General features: G+C 39.1%; 1 protein-coding gene and 1 pseudogene across 1 annotated transcript in view; both read right to left on the bottom strand.

Annotated features, from left to right (window-relative positions):
* The window catches only part of Col8a1 (collagen type VIII alpha 1 chain), a 134,878-nt gene that overhangs the window by 57,867 nt on the left and 53,161 nt on the right, over window positions 1–23,850 (bottom strand). The window lies entirely within an intron of this gene.
* LOC147000661 (U2 spliceosomal RNA) lies at window positions 16,313–16,413 on the bottom strand (annotated as a pseudogene).

Genomic DNA, 23,850 nt, shown 5'->3' on the forward strand with positions numbered 1-23,850 from the left:
TTTTTTTGAGACTGGCTTAATTCAAGCATCTAGAATAAAGTGGGGGTATTTACTGCATTGGGTGAGTGGAGTTAGAACTGTCTCCTTTGGTACCATTCACTCTGGGATGTAAGAACTTTGCGGGTTGGGATTCAGTAACCAGGTATGATTATAAAGTTCTATAGTACTGAGGTTGAATTTTATAAAACCGACGATTATGGATACATAATATGTGAATTGCTGTTTCAAGTTGCTATTTATAGATGTGCCATAATGTTTCAGAGTGTATCACATTATCTCAGATATCCAGATATAGGTTTCAATACATATACCAATATGGTCTGTCCTAACCAGTTTTGAATTTCCAACATAAAGCAGGTTGATTATATTCTTATGGTTTATGAAGAAAGAGAGAATACATAAATGTGCTCTTTGGGCCAGTTTCTTGCTAAATATGTTATGTGCCTATACTCAATTAATCTAACAACTATGCAAAAAATGAATTAAGGCAGGGATATGAAAGATTCTGTTATTTACACATTACTAAGGAAAAATTTGGTGAACAAGGAATCAGTAAAACAAAACTCCCCAGCCTTATACCATCAACATCATCTAAGGCACTAAATATGAAGTTTTTTAAGGGAGACTAAATATTACCTTACTGATATATGTTATTGTCAAGAGCATGACAAAGGCCCATTGATCAATACTGCAGTTAGATACAGTATTTCAACTGCACATTTGAGTTGTTTAGAAATGTATGGTCTCAGAAAAAAATGGGTTATTCACCTTGAAGTTCCTGGAAGTGAGTCTTTCTTTTCTATCGAGAAAACTATTGATTTGGTCCATGGTTTCATATAATGTTTGAAAGCAGAGAGAGCCCATTTTCAGTTTAATTAAAAGAAACTCAAGGTTGCATAGTCTTAGACAAAACTCTGAAAAATTCCTTTCTACTGGAACAAGAGCAAACCTTAACTGAAAGTAAGTCTTGGTAAATTTAAAAAAAGAAAGACATTTCTAAGGTCATGTTAAGCCACCACTTAGCATCTGGACTGCCAAATCCCTGGTTTTCTTTTAAGTGTGATTAGTGGGACACTCATTTCCTCTTGCTTATAAAACGAATCAATCGTCTCATGACTCCACTTATAAGGTTCAAAGCAGGCAACACTTACTGCTCTGGTACAACCTGAAAATACCCACACCTCTAAGGTTTATATGAAATGTTTGGATTGTATTAATTTGGAACGAGGACAAGAGGAATGTGGAATCAACTCCACAAAAGGTGGATATACTTGAGAAATGGGGACTTTACTTTAGAAGGTTAGAAGAGAGAAGCGTATGTGGTTGGGATTTAAAATTGGCCCTCACTACAGTTCAAGAGGTGATGTCTGATAGTCTCTCAGAGTTTTTACTGTAGGTGCACCTGTCAATCACCCTTGCAATATATTATTTCCCATGAGCATCTCATCTTTACTGAGGAGATAAGGAAGGTACTAGCTTTCTTTTTCAGTAAGGCAAACATTGGTATGAATCTTCAAGTAGGCTATAATAGTAAGAGTATAATGATGATTCAGATAAGCCAGAGGCCATCCAGTAACAGATGGAAAAACAAATATTATGTGTTTTCAATTGTAAATAGCCAAGGAGAACCACATATGAAGTCTTCTTTGACTGCTCTAGACATTTGGCAGTATAGAACAAATGTTAAGCTGAACCAAAATATAAAAACTATGTAGATATTTTTTTTTGCTTGAGATAATTGTGTTACATTACTTTTGCATTGATATCATCTCATTACTTACATTATGACCAGCTAAGGCAATAATTGATCTGGTAATCAGTTCATTAAGTGTGATATTTTTCCTACAATAACATTTTTCCTGCTAAGCAATTTGTTTTCAAAGTTAAAGTTTGGCATATTCCTGTCTAATTAATTCTTGTGCCTTCAAAACATATGTGGAAAATGTCAAGTTTATCTTGTTACTTGTTCTGTGAAATAACCATGAATAAGACCAGGGTTGGAAGAAGCATGAAGGAGAGAAAACTATTTTCTGTGATCTTGGGACGTGATCAAGACTTTGAAACATCCTAGGACGAACAGGATGAGAACCAGACTCCAGACATCAAAGCATGGTTGAGGTCCAAGTTTGTGTGGTCATCCTGACTTCGGTATTCTTGACAATAGATTTTTTGTTTTCTTCCTTTTTGAATGTGATAATTCTTTCTTCCCCTCAACAATTAAACCAAATTGACAATAATCTAATTTTTCCTAAAAATTAGTAATAAATAAAATTGTACTAAACAATACTAATAAGAGCTACTATTAGGATGTCTTGTGTCCAATAAGTATACTTTAAATATGTATGATTCAATGTTCATTACACTCCTACAATATTGCAGCATTCTTACATTTAAGATCATTTAAAATATTTTTAAGATCTTAAAGCATATACATACCTTTTAAGATTTACTTTTTTAATATTTTAATTATGAATATGGATATATAAATATCTATGCATGTGTGTGCACATGTGTCCAAACACAGGTGTGTGTCTGTGTTTATACAATTACAGATATGTGTACGTGCATAAATATGTGTATGCATGCGTATGTATCTATCCATGTGTGTCTACTATGTATGGGTTATGCGTGTGAGTGTTAGTTATTCCTAACACTGGAGTTACAGGTGGTTGTGAACTCCCAAAGTGAGTGCTGGAAGCTGGACCCTGATGATGCCCTGATGAAGGGCAGAACATACTTTTATCAAAGAATCACCTCTCTAGCCTTTGATAGTCTGCATTTTAAAGACAGAAGCTGTGATTTGTTTCATAGATAGTGCCTAGAAAATATTTCTTAGATTATGTAAAATGTCATTTCTTGTGCTTATCCTGAGGGATGGATTTCTATTAGTCATTTTGTTTGGAAAAACACAACTTTGAAGATCCCTAAGGAGAAAATGGAATTTTTAAGCCAACAGGCAGTGTAGATCGACTCCTCTCTGTCTTTTTGGGTCAGTGAGGATGACCGATAGATAAAAGGGGAGATTGGAGGGTAGTTTGTTTTTTTTTAAACAGGAATTGGTGGGAAGGTAAAAATACTAATTATGGTAAAAATAACCAAAGAAATAGGACATCCAGGATGCTATGAACGTATTGTCTTCATTGGGGCATATGAAATGCAACATCCCCATGTGATAGTGGATATTGACTGCCAGTGCTCTGAACTGTGAATCCCAGAAAGATGGCACCTACACACAAAGATGGGAAAGACACACTTGGGGCAAACTGTTAAATAAATGCTACCCTGTTTGTTTTATGATTTTCAATTTCTAACCTGATTTATTAGCCTTCCCAGTGGTTGGCTGGACCCTGCTTACACTGTTCATTGCTCTTTGATCCCTGACAGTGATTATGGCTTTGTTGTACCACACATAGGAGAGCCACGGGATTAGACTCTTCCTCACCCAGAGTTCATTCTTTACAACTTTGATGAATTGCACAATAATATTTTTTTTTTGAGCATCCACTCATACCAGGAACTTTTTTTTCCCAAACACAGTCACACCTGCACATGTGTACATAGTGTCATGTAAAGTAAATGTAACAGACTGTACACCTTGCCCCAGGAGCTCACAATAAAAACCAGACGATTGTTGTAGTGAAGACTTCAGGCAAACAGGTGTGCAGCTGTGTAAACAGAGAAACAGAATCAATTAGAGGATTGGCTACAAAGTGCTAAAGCCGGTGCTGTGCTGTTTGTAGGCTGGAACTGAAGCTAGTGAAATTCTCAGCCTGCACAAAGCTTTGTGTAGTCTTTTGTGGTGGTAAGAAAGGAAAGGCTGATGGGGAGGAATAGAAGTTTCCCTCTGGAGGAGAGGACAGAGAACTTCCCACTCCCCAGTGGAAGGGTTTATGTACCGCTACTTTGGGTCTCTTCTATTTTCTAAGGGACTTGGTTGTAACCAGCCTGCAGAAGGAAAATGAAAATATATTAAGCAGTGTTCAGCCTGCCAGAGAGATTTCATAAGCCTTCTTTCTTTCCACTGGAAACCAGACTAAAAAAGAAAATAAAAACCAGAACGTATTATAATTGTACATTCCACTTATAACCAATGAGCAGATGCCAGTTGATGTTCCAAGGAAATGATTACTCTGGGTGAGGTTGCTCTCAGGGGCAATGCCACTCCAGTCTCCAGCCTTCACTGTGTTTGACAAAAATGGACCCAGCTTGGAGCAAATTCCTGCAGGTCTCTGCTTCAGCCACCCAAGGCTGATGGCTATCTTTCTTCTTGTAAATACATCCAGATAGGGAATTTGAAAACCTCCCCAGGAATCCTTTCCAGGGTTAGTAAAGCCTTTGCTGCCAGTGAAATCTTTCCATCTACCTTAAATTCCTTTATTTATAATTTCTATTTATTTCCTCTTCTTTTGTCATAGAGAGGACACCATGACTCCCCACTCCACCTCCAGTGGTTTCTCTAAAGACAGCTGTGAAACCATCTCTGCCTCTCCCACAGACATGCGTGGCTTCTGTTTTACCTGTCAGCTATTTATAATCTTTCTTTGCTCTTCCCAACTTTGGCCTCTGGAGTATGTATGTATGTATGTATGTATGTATGTATGTATGTATGTATTCTATTAGATAACTTGCTGAAGAGCCCTCAAAATTGTTGTTTCATTATTGATTTAACAAGCTGTATTCTATGAATATTGACATGTCAGTATATTCAATTTCTCTAATTCCTGCCAGGCTTTAGTTGATTAGGTCATATAAAACTAAAGAATGCTGGAATTTATGCTCCTTTGGAATGGGGGTGAGATGACCGTCTCAAGATCTGGATGCACACTTATTAGCTCTTAACAATTTGAGTAATTCATCTCTAAACATAATGATGACAGAGATACTTTTTATACTTACAAAATGAAATGATGGTTCAAACGATTTTACAGTTGTAAACACCTTCACTACTCAGTCATTATGTGAACATATTCTTAGTATTATTTTGGGCAAAAAGAAGTCATTGTCCCTTAACGACCGTTAGGTTTACCGTCACTATCATCCTATTGCTGATTTCTTCTGCAACAACCTCCAAATTACAACTTAATTTTCTCTACTAAGGAATATTTAAATACTTTTAATATATGTTTCAGGTATATAGTTTTGGTCATATGGTATGTATATTTACAGGGTGTTTTGCATGTGCTATATATTTTTAAAAAAATTATTGCCTGATTGTTTTTGCAAGGTTACTGATATCACATAGGCAGGTTTTGTTTTATTTTGTCTGTTTGTTTGTTTGATCAAGTAGCTTTTAGGCAAAGAGGACAGAAGGCTGCAAACCAAATCTCCTCTGTCCACGTGGAAATAATTCCTTCCTTGCATGCCCTGGGATCTTTCAAGTACATACTAACAAAATCAATCTTTGGAGACTACCATGGCATACAAATTTCCCAATCTTTCCCAATACATATACAGTATTGAAGGAATTGAAAGCAGTCACTGAATGCTATTTTTTGGAGGGCTGATCTTTCTTTTGCAATGATCTATTTTCTCCTTTACCCTTATAGCTTGGGAACCTCTTTCAAGTTCATGGCTTCTTTTTCTTTAATTATTATTGCTACAAGTGCGTATACACATACACAATATAACCTGTTTGAGTTCATTTAAGGTTGGTTGCTTCTATATATGCTTATACAATACCATTTGATATTGGATAGTCAATGGGGCTCCTCCCTTTTTTATTAATCTATGCTCTCTGTAATCACCAAGAAAGCAAGAAGTCCCAGAAATGGAGGCTTAGGAACTTCATATGCAGATCTTCCCATTCATTTTTGTTTCTCAGAAACCCTCTACAATCCTTTAAAGTTTTTGACTTAAAGGATTCTCCCTCATTTTGGTTTTGATTCCAAACACACTGCTTGCCTATTCTTAGTCACACTTTAGCCAGATCTTAGGTGTTGGACACAAGGTTTGTTCATTCATTTTCTCCACTCACTAAGCACGGAAGCAGCTCATTCTGCTACAAGGAACAATTCACGTGTGGCTCAGGGAGGCAGCAAGGCTGTTTTAACTTAGATTGTTTCATTAATTTGGTTTTAATTGATATCAAATCAATTAACTTATATGTGTACATGAATATAGTTCCCTTGAAATTCCCTTTTGAAAACCTATGCCTTCATTACAATCCTTATGGAGCTTTATCACCTCAGAGAAAATTCCAAGTTAGCAGGGAGCGCAGATAAGAAAACTACTCATGATCATACAACACACGGGAGTCATAAAATCGACCTGTGAAACAGCACATGTAAGAGTCTGTGCCTTTCTTGTCTTTTCCTCTCCTGAAAATTCTCTACCTGTCATTGAGCATTAGAAGTCAATACAAACTATGCTCAATTAAGTTGCTCCCTTTGCCATGATAGTGGCAGCGAAGTATAGAAAAAATCTCTTGTGCAATGCACGGAAGCATCACCTACCAATAAAATGCTGTTGGCCTATTAGCTTAGGCAGGAGATAGAGAGGTGGAAGTTCCAGTACAGTACAGATTTCTGGGACAGAGTCAGACATGGGGAAGATATGCCCCAACTCTGAGGAAGACAAATACATGAAACTGAAAGAGAGGCTATGAGCCATGTGGCATGACTCAGACTAGTTAAAGCAAGGAAAAATGAGTTACGAGCTACAGAAATGAGCCAAAGCCTAGGCATTTCTTTGGTCACATATAAGAAGTCACAGAGTCATTATTTCAGGGAACATGGGCATGGGTGTAAAAAGGTTATAGAGAAGTATCTGCTAGTTCAATAATATATGGTGTTAGGAAAATAGCAAGAGGCCAGTGATATATTTCAGTGGGTAAATGGACTTTCCACTAAATTTGAAGACTAAAATTTAACCCATATGCACATGATAGAAAGTGAGAACTAACTCCCACCTGTTGTCCCTTGACTTCACACATGCATCATGGCATCTGCACCGTGACATGTGCATCCTTTATACTACACCATACATATACACACACATATATTTGTGTGTATGTATGTATACATAATATTATATCTAATATATAATGGTATATGGTATAATATATTATATACATATATGTACAAGTATATATGTATGTGTACACATGTAATATATTTATGTATATATTATATAAAATGTATGTGTATGTAAATATATATAAAAATTTAAAGAAATTCTGTGACACAACAGATTTAACTGGATGTTCTCTAAGCAACCCCTGTATGCCTATAAGATGTGTATCCCTAAGCTTAAGGATAATTTTGGTCCTACTGATGTTTATGCCACAAATTGTCAAAGATAGGCCTGTCTCTGAGAATAAGTGTTTATGATTCTAGTGACGAAGACTAACAATGTAAATATATATGCAAATAAATGCCAAAGTTGATCTGGCTTAAAGCAAATGTCAACTTGGAGGACCCAGTGAGTGAGCATAGGCAGAAACGGCAAGTGATGCTCAGAGAGCTGCTCCCTTTACATGGATGAGTGATGTCAGTGAAGAGAATCTTTGATTCTTACTAAGTGCTGAATTTTATTTGTGAACTGTATCACTTAAGACAAAATATTTTCCTTTTAAAATTAAAAATTATCCTTTGAGCTTATAAAGCATTAGACTTTCACATAAGGTTTTCATGAATATTCTGTACTGGTTTATTCTCTCCCTCTCCCCTTGATCTCCCCTCCATCCTGTCACCTCATTACCCATTGCATCTCCTGACAGTTTGTTTCATTGCCTTTCTTCCCACATGTCCTTACCTGCCACATGGTTCCCTTTTTTGTTGTCTAGCCTTTAGTCAATAAACAACATTTTCTATTTAATACATGAAACAGAGTTGTGATGGCTTTCCTAAGACCACTTATCCTACCAACAACAATTATGATTTAGTGTCAGGATAGACGGTACACAGACTTGCTCACTTTCCTCTGGGAAATACACTCCTTGCTTGTGAGGGATGTGATGGCACAGCCTTGCTAACATTTACTGGGTTACACACAGAGGTGGGAAAATTCAAAGCAAATGCTAAAGAATTAGACTTCTTGGAAATAATTAGGATTTTAAATTTCCTGTTAGGCTTAGGTCAGAGCGCCAAATAGCATGACTGGAATTTAAAAGGGCCTGAACAGTCTTATGACTAATAATAGCATTTGTAGTCATGAGGACTGACAGCAAAAAAGGGCACAGACAGCAAGCTCTGCGGTCACACATTCAGCTCCAGGAGGTTATAAAAATACTTCTTTTCCTAGGTTCAAATGTCATGCAAAGAAATGGGGATGGTTGACTGCGGTTGTACCTGATGCTACTTACTAATGGATCTTCTGGGACTGTTGTAAGCCATCTGGTCTACAGGGAGGTCACCTGCTATATTTTCAGTCTGTGTTCAGCATTGTTAACATAGAGTATTAGCTGGAATGCTCATAGTTGAATAAGGACTTTTTGTAAAGGAATTTAGAACACGCACGTACCAATTCTAGTCAGGATGATCAGATGAATACATGTATTATCTTTAGACAGTCAGTTCATTTGCCCTTTGTTTCTAACCATTCAGACAAAATATACGTTTTTAGAAGTAATAATTTCCAGCTTAACTCTCCAGGTTCTTGTTCAAGATGTACTTTATAGAGTAGCTTTCACAAGCTACAGAAATTCAGAACAGGATTCTTAATTAGCATGAAAATTATAATGCTCAAGAAGTCTCTATGTTCATGGACTCATCAGTTATAATTAGTGAAGTCTACTAAAAGATATACATATATATATGCATATATATATACGTATATATATAATTCTGAACCTATATTTACCAGTGTGTGAGTATGACAGAGTATGGTGAGCTGAGATATGATATAGCAGAACTCCAATAGATGTTAAATAGAAAGCAGTCTGCTAACTAAAAAGAAATGTAGTATAATATGTAAGGTTCTAATGACAGTTGTCATTCATTAGTGCATAAGATTCAAGCCTATAACCAACTCCATAAAATATGGAACTATAATAGACATTTCAGAGGTAAATCTCCAAGAGCCCACAAGTGTTGAGGCTGATTTTGAGTCTAAACACTTCAGCTCACCATTCTAACCCCACCTTCTGTGTGTCTATGTACTAATGACTCAGTTAAATTGCTAGTTTGATTGACAGCAATGAGAAATAAAAAGTCATGATTTTTCTTATTGTTTCATTTCCATACATCCCAGGGAGAATTTATTTCTCATCCATATGAGTTTGTGTAGCTCTGGTCTCAACAGATGTTTTGCTTGTACTGAGGTATACACCCGAGATGTTACATTGAGAAGCTGAACTCTGACAATAGGTACAAATTCTAAGTATAGAGTGTCTCAGCATAGACACTCTTATATCTCAAGAAAATATGGGCTAAGAGGGAGAACACTTAACTTACTCTATTTATCTGGTTCAGGCTTATTCACAAAGAGACACTCTCAATAAATGGCACTGATACCTATTAGACAAGGCATTCTAGGTTACCCCTGCCCCTATCCCTATAGAGTCATCAGCTACAAGCTCTGCCAAGTCTTTCAAGAATTCCATTAATGTATTCACCTCTGATGGAGTCCATGGTTAGAGTAGGCCACTACATCTCTCATTTACTTAACACAACTGTCTTAAATATCCTTCTTGTTTTCACTCTTGTTCTTTACCCAGCACCCACATGGGTTTATTAAAATTATGCATCGAGTCTTGTCATTCCTCTCCCTTTATCTTTGCATGGTTGTATAATTCATTTAAAATAAAACCAATTCCCTTGGCTTAGAAAGTTCTTTGTGAGCCTCCAGATCTAACTGACCTGACTTCATTGAGCTGCTTCTTGAGCCACAGAGCCCTCCCAATGCTCTGGAAACACACTGTGATTGTTGAGGCTTCCAAGGGCTTCTCATGTACAAAGTCTCTGATTTGCAATGATATTTTTTTTAAACCTAACCTTTTCTGGTGTTAGCTAAGCTATTGTTTCTCTTTTCCTTCCTTCTTTCCTTCCTTCCTTCCTTCCTTCCTTCCTTCCTTCCTTCCTTCCTTCCTTCCTTCCTTCCTTCCTCCCTCCCTCCCTCCCTCCCTCCCTCCCTCCCTCCCTCCCTCCCTCCCCCCCCCCTCTCTCTCTCTTTTTCTTTTTTTGGAGGGGTGGGGTGGACTATGTTTTCCTGTATTGCCCTGGATCTTGTGGAACTCACTCTATAGACCAGGCTGGCCTTGAACTCAATGATCTACCTGTCTTTGTCTCCCAAGTGCTGGGGTTAAAGGCATGTGCCACCATATCTGGCCAATCCTATTTATTATTTAAGGCACTTACCATATGAAAATATTTTATTAATTTGTTTTCTTATTTATTATGTGATTTTTCATTAGACTCAGAATCTCTTAACAGAAAGAATGTTGCCCGTTCTTTCCTTTGATGAACCTTAATGTCTATGTTCGATAGAATGAAGAATGTTTGAGAGGATGAATGATAGATGGATAGAAATATATTTCTAGGATTATTGGCAAGGAATGCCAAAGGAATGTAAAAGGCGTTGCTCATAGGTGGCTAGCGGATGCAGAATATATTTAAGCTCTAAGGCCCCAAAGCAAGTCTATTCTTCAGATTCTATTTCTTCATTATTTCCATTGAGATTTGAGGAACCACTAGACACCTAAGTCAAGAACTCCATGAATCATTTGCTTCCTCAAGGAATGGACTTTAGCAGTGCCCTTCTCTTAGCCACCTAGTTCCAGTGTCTGTGTCTTGCTTTCACCGGAACCTTGGAGGAAAGAGAATACTGTGGTATTGACATTGAAGTGGGTCAAAGTTTAGGAGGTCAAAAAGAGAACTATATCAAAAGCAGATGGTGTAGATAAAAAGACAGACAGGCAGAGAGAGAGAGAGAGAGAGAGAGAGAGAGAGACAGAGAGAGACAGAGAGAGACAGAGAGAGACAGAGAGAGACAGAGAGAGAAAGAAAGAAAGAAAGAAAGAAAGAAAGAAAGAAAGAAAGAAAGAAAGAAAGAAAGAAAGAAAGAAAGGAAGGACAGAGAGCTGCTTTATAACCACAATTGTGTGGTGGTGGCCTTTGGCCCATGGATCATAAATATATGTGTTTTAGACATGCCTCAGGAGAGATATGTTGGAGGCCCTCATTTATAGTGGGAAAGACTGGATTTGTTGTCTAAGTGCATCTATGGTTAGAGTCCCATTTTGAATGTATTTTCCATTTGCCTTGATTTTAAGTTTTAACTTGGACATACATCCAGGCTGCCTTTTTCTCCTCTCCTCCCATCAAAGTCACAAGTTTCCAGGATTCTGTTTTTATATAGAAAACCAGGCTGCATAGAACAACTTTCCTTAATAAGATTAATCCTGTGGCCAGCCTAGGGCACATTCTGTGACTCTATTCAATGGAATACTGTTAATTTTTTTAAAATGTATTTTCTTCTCAGAGTTTGTAATACTCTTAAGTGGTGAGCCAAGTAATAGCAACAGAGGCAACTTTATTCAAACAATACCACTGCTCCTTGAGAGGGGATTTAACAGAGCTCATAGAAGCCATCTGGCAGGGTGCTTAGCTCACAAAAGGCTGCTTGGTGCCCAAGGATCAATGGCTGAAAGAATTCTTCAGAGAGAAAGCCCTGAAGAGTGTATTGATGCAGGTTTCAAGTAACCTTGCTATAAGACTTTATAGCTTTATTCCATAGAAGCTCATGGATTCTGTTTTAGGAGGTGCTAAACCAATTGGCATTTAACAAGCATTTGCTTTACTGGTTTCTCTCTTCCTTAGACAGTTTCTTGAGGAAGCATCTGGCATCTAGCAAGGTCCTGGAGTAGCAGAAAGAGAAGAAATATACCCTAGCCTAATTGCATCCTAAAAGTTAAAGAAGCTATGGGGAGGGAGAAGTCTTTAAGAGGAAGACAAGTCATTCTTGTTTAAGTTCAATCTATTCCCTGATATTTATTCTGGCTCTGTTATAACCACCTGTGTGGACTTAGGCATATTCCTTAACTTACTTTCCTCATCTTTAAAATGGGGACAATAATAAGAAACTCCCAGGGATGTTATCAGAATTAACTGACACATCTGTTGTTATGGTTTAAATATGCTGTTCCATCCACATGCTTTGAATGCTTGCTTCCTATATCTGGTGGCACCATTTTGGGAGACAGGAACATTTAGGAGGGTGGTGCCTAAATGACAGAAAAAGGTAACAGAGGTAGGGCTTTGTAGGTTATTGTTGGGAGCTATTAAGACAACTCTTGATCTCTGAATTGGGCCTCTCCCCCCGAGAAGAAAAGGGGGTCAAAAGCGGGCCACCGACACACCGATTCCGAGAATGTTCCAGCCCTACCGATTCCAAGAATGTTCCAGCCCTAAGCCATTGCCGATGTCCTGACCACACCCTGATACCACCAAGTTCCTGCTTCCCCGTGTAGCTGCCAAAAGAAAGAATTTCTATTGCCCCCCTCCCATAAGTACTTCCCCTTTTGCTTGTATTGCCCTACCCCTCCCACTGATAAGAAACTGTACTTCCCCTTTTGCTTGTGCATTTAAGCCTTGGACCTTTTTCAATAGAATTGGGGCTTTGATACATTCCAGAACGGTTTCCGTGTCGTTATTCGTACAAGGCCCTCGTCTCTCTCTACCCCCCATTTGGTTCTTAGGAGGAGGTCCCCTCGTGACCCTCGAATAACTGGACCTGCTGGACGGGTCAAGTGGCGCCCGACGTGGAGCACGAGGTACAACCGCCCTTCGGACAACGGATTAAAGAGGTACCGCGCAGACAGTGAGACAGTGGGACAGTCCCCCGCCACTTCGCTCGAGTGTCGCGGACGGACGTCGGGAGGTAAGCCTAGGCATTCAGTTGTTGTCCCATCAACCATGGGGAATTTAGGTGAAGAGATAAAGGGTTCTCTTAAGGAGAGAGGGATAAGAGTTTAAAAAAAAAAAAAAAGAAGAAGAAAGGATTTAATAAAATGTTTTTGTTTTGTGGACGAGAGATGTCCATGGCTGGTATTAAATGGTTCTTAGAATAAAGTAGGTAAAGATATTAATGCTTTGATAAAACAAGGAGAAGATGTCCCTAAGTCCTTTTTAGCAATTGGGGAATCATCAGAGATCTCCTTAAACAGGTAGAAGAGGGCGGAGAAGGTGCTCGCTTCCTAGCCCTTACTGAAGATTTTTTAGAAAACTCCCGATCGCCATCTTACAAAAGCAAAACTAAGCTGCCCGTACACAGTATCTATATTAGAAGGTTTAGCAGGAGAAGGCTACTTGATACCCAATGAATAGAATAAAGTTGTTCAGTCTGTCCTCACTAGAGGCCAATATTTAACTTGAAAGTCAGAGTTTGGGGGCTGGTGAGATGGCTCAGTGGGTAAGAGCACCCGACTGCTCTTCCAAAGGTCCAGAGTTCAAATCCCAGCAACCACATGGTGGCTAACAACCATCCGTAATGAGATCTGGCGCCCTCTTCTGGGGTGTCTGAAGACAGCTACAGTGTACTTACATATAATAAATAAATAAATCTTTAAAAAAAAAAAAAAAAAAAAAAGTCAGAGTTTGTGAAAGACAGCCTCCTAGACTGCTGACAAAGTCTGTAGTAAAGGCAATTTCGCTGCAGACATGGGCCCCAAGAGTCCTATGCGCAGTGCATTGCCAGATTGCAGGAAGCAGCTGGGAGAATTTTAGGACCTGAAGAAAGTGAGGGTCTGTTAGTCTGACAACTTGCTCTTGAAAACGCAAATTCGACATGTAGGGCTGCCCTAAGAGGTAAAACCAAGAGTTTAGGTTTAAATGGTATGATCAAGCTTTGTAATAAGGTATATGTGTTTTCTCAGCAAGTTTCTAAGCCTATTAACCTGGCCATTGGGGCTGCTCTAACTCCAGCTCCAAGATTGGTGCCGAGCCCCATTGGCCCAAATTAGAAGTAGACATCTGTGTTCTCACATTGGGTGCAAATGCCGCCTGGGGCACCCCTGATCATTATATGCCTCAATTAACAGCAGTTAACACAAGTGAATTTGGACCCCCTCCCCAAAAGACTTTTTTTACGTCATCTGCCGAGCGTCCAGACTTTTACAAGGCCTAACGGTGATTCCTACAGTGGTTGACACCGACTACCATGGGGAGATAAAAATCTTAGTCTCCACCATGCAGGGACCACTTACCCTTAGGGCTAGAGAGCACATAGCCCAAGCCCTACCATTCCCACTATTCGGCCATTTCTCTTATATGAAAGAAGAGCGAGGACCATCCTCCCCGAGATCCTTGGAAGTCTACTGGGCACAGAAAATAACTGATTCACGGCCCATGCTGACTTTGTTTCTAGAGGGCAAACAGTTCCAAGGGCTCCTGAATACCGGCACAGATGCGACAGTAATTTCCTCAACACATTGGCCTGCAGCCTGGCCCTTACAGCCCACTAAGGGATGGTGTAATCCACTGATCATAAAATTTTCTGCTAAAGGGAGGAACTTAGAGGCTTAGGAAAGTTCTCGCCCTCTCACCTGGGGCCTAAGATTGTATCAAGATAACTATGACAATGGCCTGACCTTTAAGGCTCAGCTTCTTAAAACCACCCCTAACAACCATTGACTTCCAGGTACCCGCCCCCCTGTTCTTGCCCCAGGGCGTGCTATGACCCTGTTTCAGCCCACTCTCCCTGCGGGGAGGTCCCCCTCTTCCACTGATTTACTGTGGTCTATATTGAATGCTTCTGCTTTAGCCTAGTTGGATGAGATACAAAGAGATAATGCGTCAGAATTTGAAGATTGTTGGATGTGCTTTTCTGCTTCCCCGCCCTTTTATGTGGACATAGCCTTATTTGAAAATTTTACCCCGCTTTCAGATACTAGGCAGCTTCCCTTCAAGTCAGTTCAGCTTACCTTGACAGAACTCTCTGGGGTAAAAAGTTGTGTGTTGGGCCCAGACATGCTTCCACCAAGGCCCTTGCTAGAGATTTGCAATAACACGTTTAGGAGTAAATAAAAATGGGTTTTAAAGAGACTTCATAAAGGTCAAATATAGCTCAGTTCTTACTGTTATCTTATTTACAACTCCCCAATCCTACATTGTCAAAAAATTCATAGAATAGGTTTTATTGGAAGTTAAAAAATCATTTCCTAAAACGTATATAATTCATTTTGTCAATGGTGTTTTTGTTGGTTGCAAAAACTAGAGAGCGTTCTTGCAGATGGCTATAAAATATTTGACTAAGTGTAGACTGATAATGGCTTCAAAAAAAGATTTAGCATGGTAAACTTTTAGGCTATTTGAGACATTTAGTGTATAGAGATTGTGTGTTTTCTCAAATTTGCCCTCAGATTAAATAAATTAAAAGTTTTGGATACTTGCCAAAAGCTGTTAGAAAATTTTGGATTTTAATCTTGGTTTGACAAGCTGCCTCTTACAAGCAGAAAAGGAAAGGAAGGGATAGAGAAAACTAGATTTTAGAACTCTCCCAGGGACAGAGAGAAATCGGGGGACGCCCTGTTTTATTCTCTCTGGCCCCTACAGGAGAAGTCTCTACCCTCTTTCTATTGTCTATGGTTGGTGCACCAATCACGTGTCAATTCATGTATGTTTTCTGTTTCGTTGTCTGAATGATTGTTTCGTTGTCTGAATGACTGGCTGTTTTATGTTTCATGTTTAAAAAAAAAAAAAAAGAAAGAAAGAAAAAAAAATGGTTAAAACTCTACCTGCTAAATCACTCTCAGTTTGCACAACCGAGGCTGAGAGGCCCCTCCCATTAGCCAAAATCAAGCACAGCAAGAGAGGCCCTGCTGAAAAACTTAGAATCTGCAACCTCTTAGTTCTAAGGCAAATAAGCTGATAGTTGTTTTTTCCTAAAAAATTCTCTGCAATTTTGTGATTATTGTGTTTAGCAAATGACAAATTGCTTTTTTATCTTATAAGCATAGCTATAAAAAGTAAAATTCTTTGATCTAAATTTATAAGATTCGTGTAGCCACTCCATTTGGTTTTTGACTGGTCTTAAAGGTATAAATATGATCTACATATCTTGGTCATAGAGAATTGGCTTATAAGTTATTTGGGTATGATTAAAAAGATATAACACTGGTTACAAAGTTAGCTTAAGCAGTAACTCAGGGCTAGAGTCATTTTCAAACAAAAGCACCTGGCATAAACCAGCCCAGAAAGCTAGTCCCCTAAAGATACTCCTAAATTGAGATAAAATTTTATGTAATCCTTATCCTAGAAAGTAGACTTAGAGATAAGATTTTAAAACAATGTCTCTTTAATAGAACATTAAAATTTGCACTGTCATACATTCATGAATTGGCAGTCAAACTTTGTAACGTAATAGTGATGTTTCTAGTATTGATTTTAAGGAGAATAAATTGTTTAAAATTGGGTCTTACTTTCCAAAAGTTATAGATATATTCTACACTTGATCTTAGCCAAAAGGCCGAGAAGCGATATATAGATATATTCTAATATTGCAACGAAAACTTAAAAATTATGGTTAAAATTGCCAGTGTCCCATTGACTGCAGTTTGCAATTTGATCAAAAGCTTAAGATTTTTAACTCACCCATATATTGTTAATTAAGATAATTATAAAAGTAATCATCTTTAAGAAAGAGTATCAAAAATTAGAGGCACAGACAGTTAAATTGTTCCTCTAAACTTGGTCCTTATTACAAGAAGGCCAAAATGCTCAGATTAAAAAATATTTTACATTTGAGTTAATGCAGGGCTCAAGGCAGCCCCCAAAAAGCTTGTAACCTTCTTTTATCTTGCAAACAGTGCCTGAGAAAGTTTCCCCTGTGTTCAAAAGAATTTCTTTTTAGCTTTGCTGCAAATCTATTCAGATGTTTAAAATAATGCTTAAATTCAAAGAGTTTTGCTTTTAAGGAACTGGTGATCACTAGATAATTTTGCCTGTAGGTATGGCTAACATAGCTTTACAATAGGTAAGAAATTTTTATTGTCTGCTTCAATACAAAAAACAAAGTTTAAATCTTTCAGTATATATTGTTTCCTAAGTAAAAAGTATTCTATTAGCCAATGCCTCTAAAGGAAAGTTTAAAGTTCTGGAGAATAATTGTTGCTCCATAAGATTCAGAGACAATATTTTTAATATTTAGAGTTTTAGTTATACTGGAAAATTGTGGTACAAATTTGCTTCAAAGTGTTTATTTTCAAAACCTCCAAGAAATGTTTTGTCAACAATTTAATGTTACACATGTTACTGAGATATATTTTATAATTCTCAAATACAAGATATTGTAAAACTTTAAAAACTATACCTTCTTTAAAAACAAAGAAAGAGGGGAATTATATCCCTGTGCACATTATTTGGATCACATTTTTGTTTTTAGAAAAACTGGATATAATAGTGTCTAGGGCAGATAAAAAGGATCCACTTATTGGCACATGCCATGATCCTGTTCAGATACTTAATATGGGGGGAAGAGGGAATGTTTCTGTTTCTTCCACAGAATGCTACAAGAGCATGCTAGCTTCCAATGTGACAGGCTGACCTGTGACCTGTGAGTGCCCTGACAGTGGTGACCAGAAAGCTGTGTTGAGTGCACAAGAGAGGAGGAATCGGAGAGCAGCCACTTACAAACAGATGAAGAAACTTCGTATCTCCACCATGGGCTGCAGCAAGGAGTACCAACCTGGTGCCAACTTAAAATAAAAACAACTAAAAAAGCTGACTCGGGAGGCAAAAAGACTGGTACAGAGAATGTACAAGATGCTTTCATCAGAGACACTGTTTTTTTGCCATTCAGGCCAGCTCCTTATAGCTATAAAAGTTGTACCTTACCTATATGCTTATTGTTAGATAATTTTAAGAGTTAAGATCGCCAATTTTGGCAAGTCTTTTTATATTCATTGTAATTCTTGTCAATTAACTAATTGTGTAGATCCTAATTTAGATAAGGAATCTACTGTTATGTTTTTGTAAGAGACCTGCTTATGTTTTGCTGCCTATTAGAGTTAGGAAATGATCCTTGGTTTAAAAATCTGGGAATGCAAACTTTGAAAAGGTATCTACCATAGCTTTAGATCAGCAGCTACGTACTGCGCATTTTGTTAAGAAAGTTTAAGACCTAAAGAGAAACCAGAGTAAATAGAACTATAGATAGCTGAGTTACACCCATGCACATGTATTTACAATGGCCTAGGGGAAAGGTGGACTACTAAAACTGGTTTTTCAACCTCCCCCTGGCTCTCGACCTTGTTGTCCTCCCTTGTGGGGCCCCTATTGGGACTCCTAATATTGATTTCCTTCAGTCCTTGGGCATTTCAGAAATTGACCCGATTTGTTAAATCTCAAATTGATTCATCTCTTTCAAGCTCATTTGTTTCAGTTCATTACCATCGGCTGGACGTTGGTGATAACAAGCAGGTTACTGGAGAAGAGGCAGACGTGGATACTGCTTCATCACCCTCTTCTCGGGGAGAGAGACCCAGTTTCCACAAAATGCTTAAGTAAGATCATTTCCCTCCCCCTAAATTCGGCCATCAGTCTCATGCCACGAATCATTTATAGATTGCCTTAGTCTGTGCTTCCGACATGGTAATATATGTTCTCGCCACATTGGAAACTAAACAGTCATCCCAGGCTAGACACATCGAAAAATTGGAACTTGAAGCCGTCGCCCGTGAGAGTTGTAAGACTAAGTACTGCACAGAGATTAGTCTGGAAGCTGTTAGACAGTCTCTGAGAGGCATGTCTGATTGCATGAAGGTTGAGTGCCCTAGGATCCTTCCCCCAGAAAAAACGGCACGGGAGCAGGTCAGGGTTACTCTGGGTAGAAGTCTGTGGGCCTAAGAGTCAATCCTGTACATAGCCCCTAACATTGTACACTGGGGATCAGACCTCTACCTCTACCCACGGAGCTTGCTTCGTTCCTAAATCCCTTGGCTGGCCCAGGTTATATCCAACAGACTGGGACCATTAATTCAAGCCTCACAGATGACTTGTCCTTGTGTCCTTCGTGGTTTTAAGAGAATCACCCGGTGAGCAAACAGACATTTTAGCGATCGATAAAACGTGGCTACAAATTTATTATACATTATGCCTTTATAAAAATATTAAAACGGGGGAGATGTTGGGAGCTATTAAGACAACTCTTGATCTCTGAATTGGGCCTCTCCCCCCGAGAAGAAAAGGGGGTCAAAAGCGGGCCACCGACACACCGATTCCGAGAATGTTCCAGCCCTACCGATTCCAAGAATGTTCCAGCCCTAAGCCATTGCCGATGTCCTGACCACACCCTGATACCACCAAGTTCCTGCTTCCCCGTGTAGCTGCCAAAAGAAAGAATTTCTATTGCCCCCCTCCCATAAGTACTTCCCCTTTTGCTTGTATTGCCCTACCCCTCCCACTGATAAGAAACTGTACTTCCCCTTTTGCTTGTGCATTTAAGCCTTGGACCTTTTTCAATAGAATTGGGGCTTTGATACATTCCAGAACGGTTTCCGTGTCGTTATTCGTACAAGGCCCTCGTCTCTCTCTACCCCCCATTTGGTTCTTAGGAGGAGGTCCCCTCGTGACCCTCGAATAACTGGACCTGCTGGACGGGTCAGGTTATAATCTGGCTTTCAGTTTGGGTAGCTTTGCTCCCTGGCCCACTATGATGTAAAGGGCCTCTATCGCTCGTTCCTGCTGCTATGAATGTGCTAGTTCACTATGCCTTCCACTGTGATGCACTTAAACCATTTGAGATGGTAAGACAAGCTAAGTATTCTCTTACCATGCTACAGTCGGATATGTCGTTCCCGATGTGTGAAAGTAAGCAAATATTAAAGCGCTTTCAGAGCTGTGCTTAAACTAGGAACTTCCTGAGTGCTAACTACTACTATCAGAGGTTTGCTGGATGCCTTCTGCTTTAGGTTGTACACGCTTCCCCCAGGTCCTGTTTTCTCTCCATCTGAATGATCCCATGTGAGTGATACTGTTATTATTTGCATTAGACTAAAGCCTTTCAGGGACTTGAGACCTTTGGAAATAAAACCAAGGGTAACTTGGCCAAAGGGAAGAACGAGTCACTGTGCTTGTGGAGAGGATCTAAGCCTGGATTCCTCTTCTGAGACCTCTCCTTTATGCTATGGGATTTCTTCAAAACCAACCATTGCCAAGGCTCTTCGAAATAGAATTTGTTTCTAGAAAATTGTTAGACGTTCTTTTCTTAGATCATCTCTGTAGATATGAGACAAAAAGCCAGAATTGGGGCTCACATGCCATGAGAAAGTGCCCTTCTTTGGGTACTTCCGAACTGGTTGGTTTTCAATTCAGGACTCATAATCTTGGGCCCGGATGTCCGGTCAGTGGGGAGGTGAACCATAGAAAGGAATGAGAATAAACTGAAATGACTTTTGCCATTGGGTCGGCCAGTATATTTTGCCAAGTGGTTTTCCCCTCAATTTTAAACAAATCAATGTTAAACAGGAAAATGTACTCCATATGTAGTTGATGCCTTTATCCTCAATTCACAAAAATGCCATCTTCTTAGGTACGGTTTCCAGGAATTGTTTGGGCCTCTTTTTCCCCCTCAAAAGCAAAATTTATTTTTAATAGTCACAAACAATTCCTCATAGCCTTGGTGGGGATCTAAAGATCTGATTTTGGTTTCTTCCACACAAATGGCTCTGAATGCATTTTCTCCTAACCTTTAAAAAACTCCCTCCAACGTGTGACTTTATTCTTTCCAACAAGTACAGGTTTTCTGCTTTGATCACTTCCAAGTTTACCTGAATTTAATAGAGGTCAACACAATCCCGAAGGGCTCAAGTATTTTTATTAGTGGAAAGAAAGCCACAAACCAGAAGCATTTACTTCTATTTATTGATAGCATCCAAATGCCATCCCTCCCCCACCCCCACTAACCTCATTGGGTAGACTTAAGTTATAATTAGGAAGATGGACAGCTAGAACATGGTCTTCCAACTTTGATGATTATTTTTTTTTCTGAAAAATAATTTACCAACATAGGGTTCATACCGCTCAGTTTTACCCCATGATTCTCTCTGGCCCACATCCTTTCCCAGTACCCTCAAAGTTAAAATCACCTGTTTTTTTTTTTTTCATGATTCCATTAATTTATTACTGAGCTCTTATATGGTTCCATTTGTCCGTGGTCTGAGGACCAGACAGGCTGGCAAAGCTTTCCTTTGCTATTTATCAGCCAGCGTCCCCCGGGTATGAAGTCACCTCCATTTGCTTGTGTGGTGAGAACTCGCTTTTTCTTCTCAGGCGGAAAGCCAGATTGGTTCAACGCAGGAATAAGGAACCTGGAACTGACATGGATTTTGCAGATGTGCAAAGAATCCCAGGAGTTCTTATTTTATTTTACCTTTTCTTTTCTTTTCTTTTCTTTTCTTTTCTTTTCTTTTCTTTTCTTTTCTTTTCTTTTCTTTTCTTTCCTTTCCTTTCCTTTCCTTTCCTTTCCTTTCCTTTCCTTTCCTTTCCTTTTCTTTTTCTTTCTTTCTTTTTTTTTAAAGGGAGTCAGGGTGAAGGGAGAGGACCACGTGAATAGGAGAGAATGTGATTTCAGAAGGCCAAAGCCACAACAAATAATCACACGGTGACCCTGACACTTTTTTCTACCAAAGCGACCGTGGAGCTGCTCTGCATTTCTAGACTGTGGCACAATTCTTTTTTTTTTTTTTTAATTTAATTTTAAATTCACCATTTTACTGTTTTTTTTTTCCTTCTCCTCTTCTGTGCTGTTGCTTTCCCAGGCTTTTTAATTGTTTCCTTAATAAGAAAATCAAGTAACTTCATTTGTAAAATAGTGAGGAAAAACAAACAAACAAACAAACAAACAACCCTATATTTAGATTGGCATTTGGAAAAGGAGACCCCTGGAACCTCTTGGAATGGTGGCGCTATGACAGCTACAGTAACTGAACCTTCTCAGACCTTTCTTACTGTGCACAGTTTGAAGACAGGCTTCCCTGTTGGTATTTACAGACAGTTTAAAATGCTAACTTTCTCCTTGTAGGTAATGCCCTGAAGTGGAGCCAGGAATTACATCATGAACATAAGATTTCTTATTTCTTCTACCTCACATTTGCCTAATTCATCAAGAAATTCTGACTCAACAGTGAGGGTGAGCGAGGAAGCAGAGGTCCCGGACTCACACAGCTTAGCTGTCGTTGTTAAATTTACCTCAGTGTTAGTATGAATGTTGACTAGCTATTGATTGTCTCGCTTATAAGATAGACATGAAAGTGTTGACGATGATGGGAAAATCAACAAGCATGTGTGTCTCAGGTTAGTGTTAGCATCCTCTACACAGCATCCTCTGTACAGCATCCTCTGCACAGCATCCTCTCCACAGCATCCTCTGTACAGCATCCTTTGCACACAGCATCCTCTGTACAGCATCCTCTGCACAGTATCCTCTACACAGCATCCTCTGCACAGCATCCTCTGCACAGCATCCTCTCCACAGCATCCTCTCCACAGCATCCTCTCCACAGCATCCTCTCCACAGCATCCTCTGCACAGCATCCTCTCCACAGCATCCTCTGCACAGCATCCTCTCCACAGCATCCTCTCCACAGCATCCTCTCCACAGCATCCTCTGCACAGCATCCTCTGCACAGCATCAGTAGACTGACCCTGTCTCTGACAGCAGCTGACCAAATAGATTATGCTTGTGAAGGACTGCTTCAGAATTTCCTCTCACCTTCAGCATATTTACTGTTATTTGGAATTTTGTTTATGGGGCACTGGAAACTTAGTTCAAGAATACCTTCCATTATTCAGATATAACCAGAAATCCTTAAACTAAAGATATTTTCTATTGTTGTCTGCATGTTAAATACTTCTACTGGTGGCTAATGGGGGCAGAAGTTATGTTACACATTTTGCATGTGCTGTGGTTTTGATCTGTCACAACCTGCTTCCGCCTCTCTTCATGTGCCACTTGTCATGTGGGTGGGGTAAGGAGAGAGAATATTTGGTGAGTAGCCCAGTCTGGAATCTGGGAAATCTCCCAGTTCCACTGATGGCAACCTTAGTGTTGCTGTTAGTTTGGGGATTCCTGAGTCATCTAGTTCATCCAAGAACTTAAGAGTTATGGTTTTTTGTTTGTTTGTTTGTTTTTGTTGTTGTTGTTTTGTTTTGTTTTTGTCCAAAACTTTCTTTTTAGTGAGTTAAATATGTCTGCACACACAAGCACAAACTACAAAGCTAAATGACATTTTAATAAGTGGATGCTCATATTTTAATATAGATATATGTTATGGCTTATATGTTTGTATATGCTCAGCCCAGGGAGTGGCACTATTAGAAGGTGTGGCCCTGTTGGAGTAAGTGTGTCACTGTGGACATGGGCTATAAGACCCTCATCCTAGCTGCCTGTAAGCGAGTCTTCAGATGAAGATGTAGAATTCTCAGCTCCTTCTGCACCATGCCTGCCTGGATGCTGCCATGCTCCCACCTTGATGATAATAGACTGAACCTCTGAACCCATAAGCTAGCCCTAATTAAATGTTGCCATTGTAAGAGTTACCTTGGTCATGGTGTCTGCTCACAGCAATAAAACCATAACTAAGACAACATATTATCTTGAAGTATCATCCCCTCACATCTTATACTTTCCCCCTCTTCACCTGGAGAAGAGAGAGTTACCTGTAGAGTTAAAAGGAATTTCTGTATGGGTAGTTGGATTCCTATACATTTTGTATTAAAATCCTTTTTGTGTTCTAAACTTTCTTGGAAGTCCTTAAGAAACAAGAATAAAGCTTATCTTTAGTCATTGTCAATACCTCTGCTGCTGTTTAGAATATTTCTAGTGACACTACAGGTCAGACAGAGTGGTCATAATATATATATGACCAGACACATGAATATTCTTTAGATATTGCTTTTAAAAATTAAACTCTGCATT

Source organism: Mus caroli, unplaced genomic scaffold (assembly GCF_978045245.1).
Source record: "Mus caroli unplaced genomic scaffold, Mus_caroli_1 scaffold_17, whole genome shotgun sequence".
Taxonomy (NCBI): domain Eukaryota; kingdom Metazoa; phylum Chordata; class Mammalia; order Rodentia; family Muridae; genus Mus; species Mus caroli.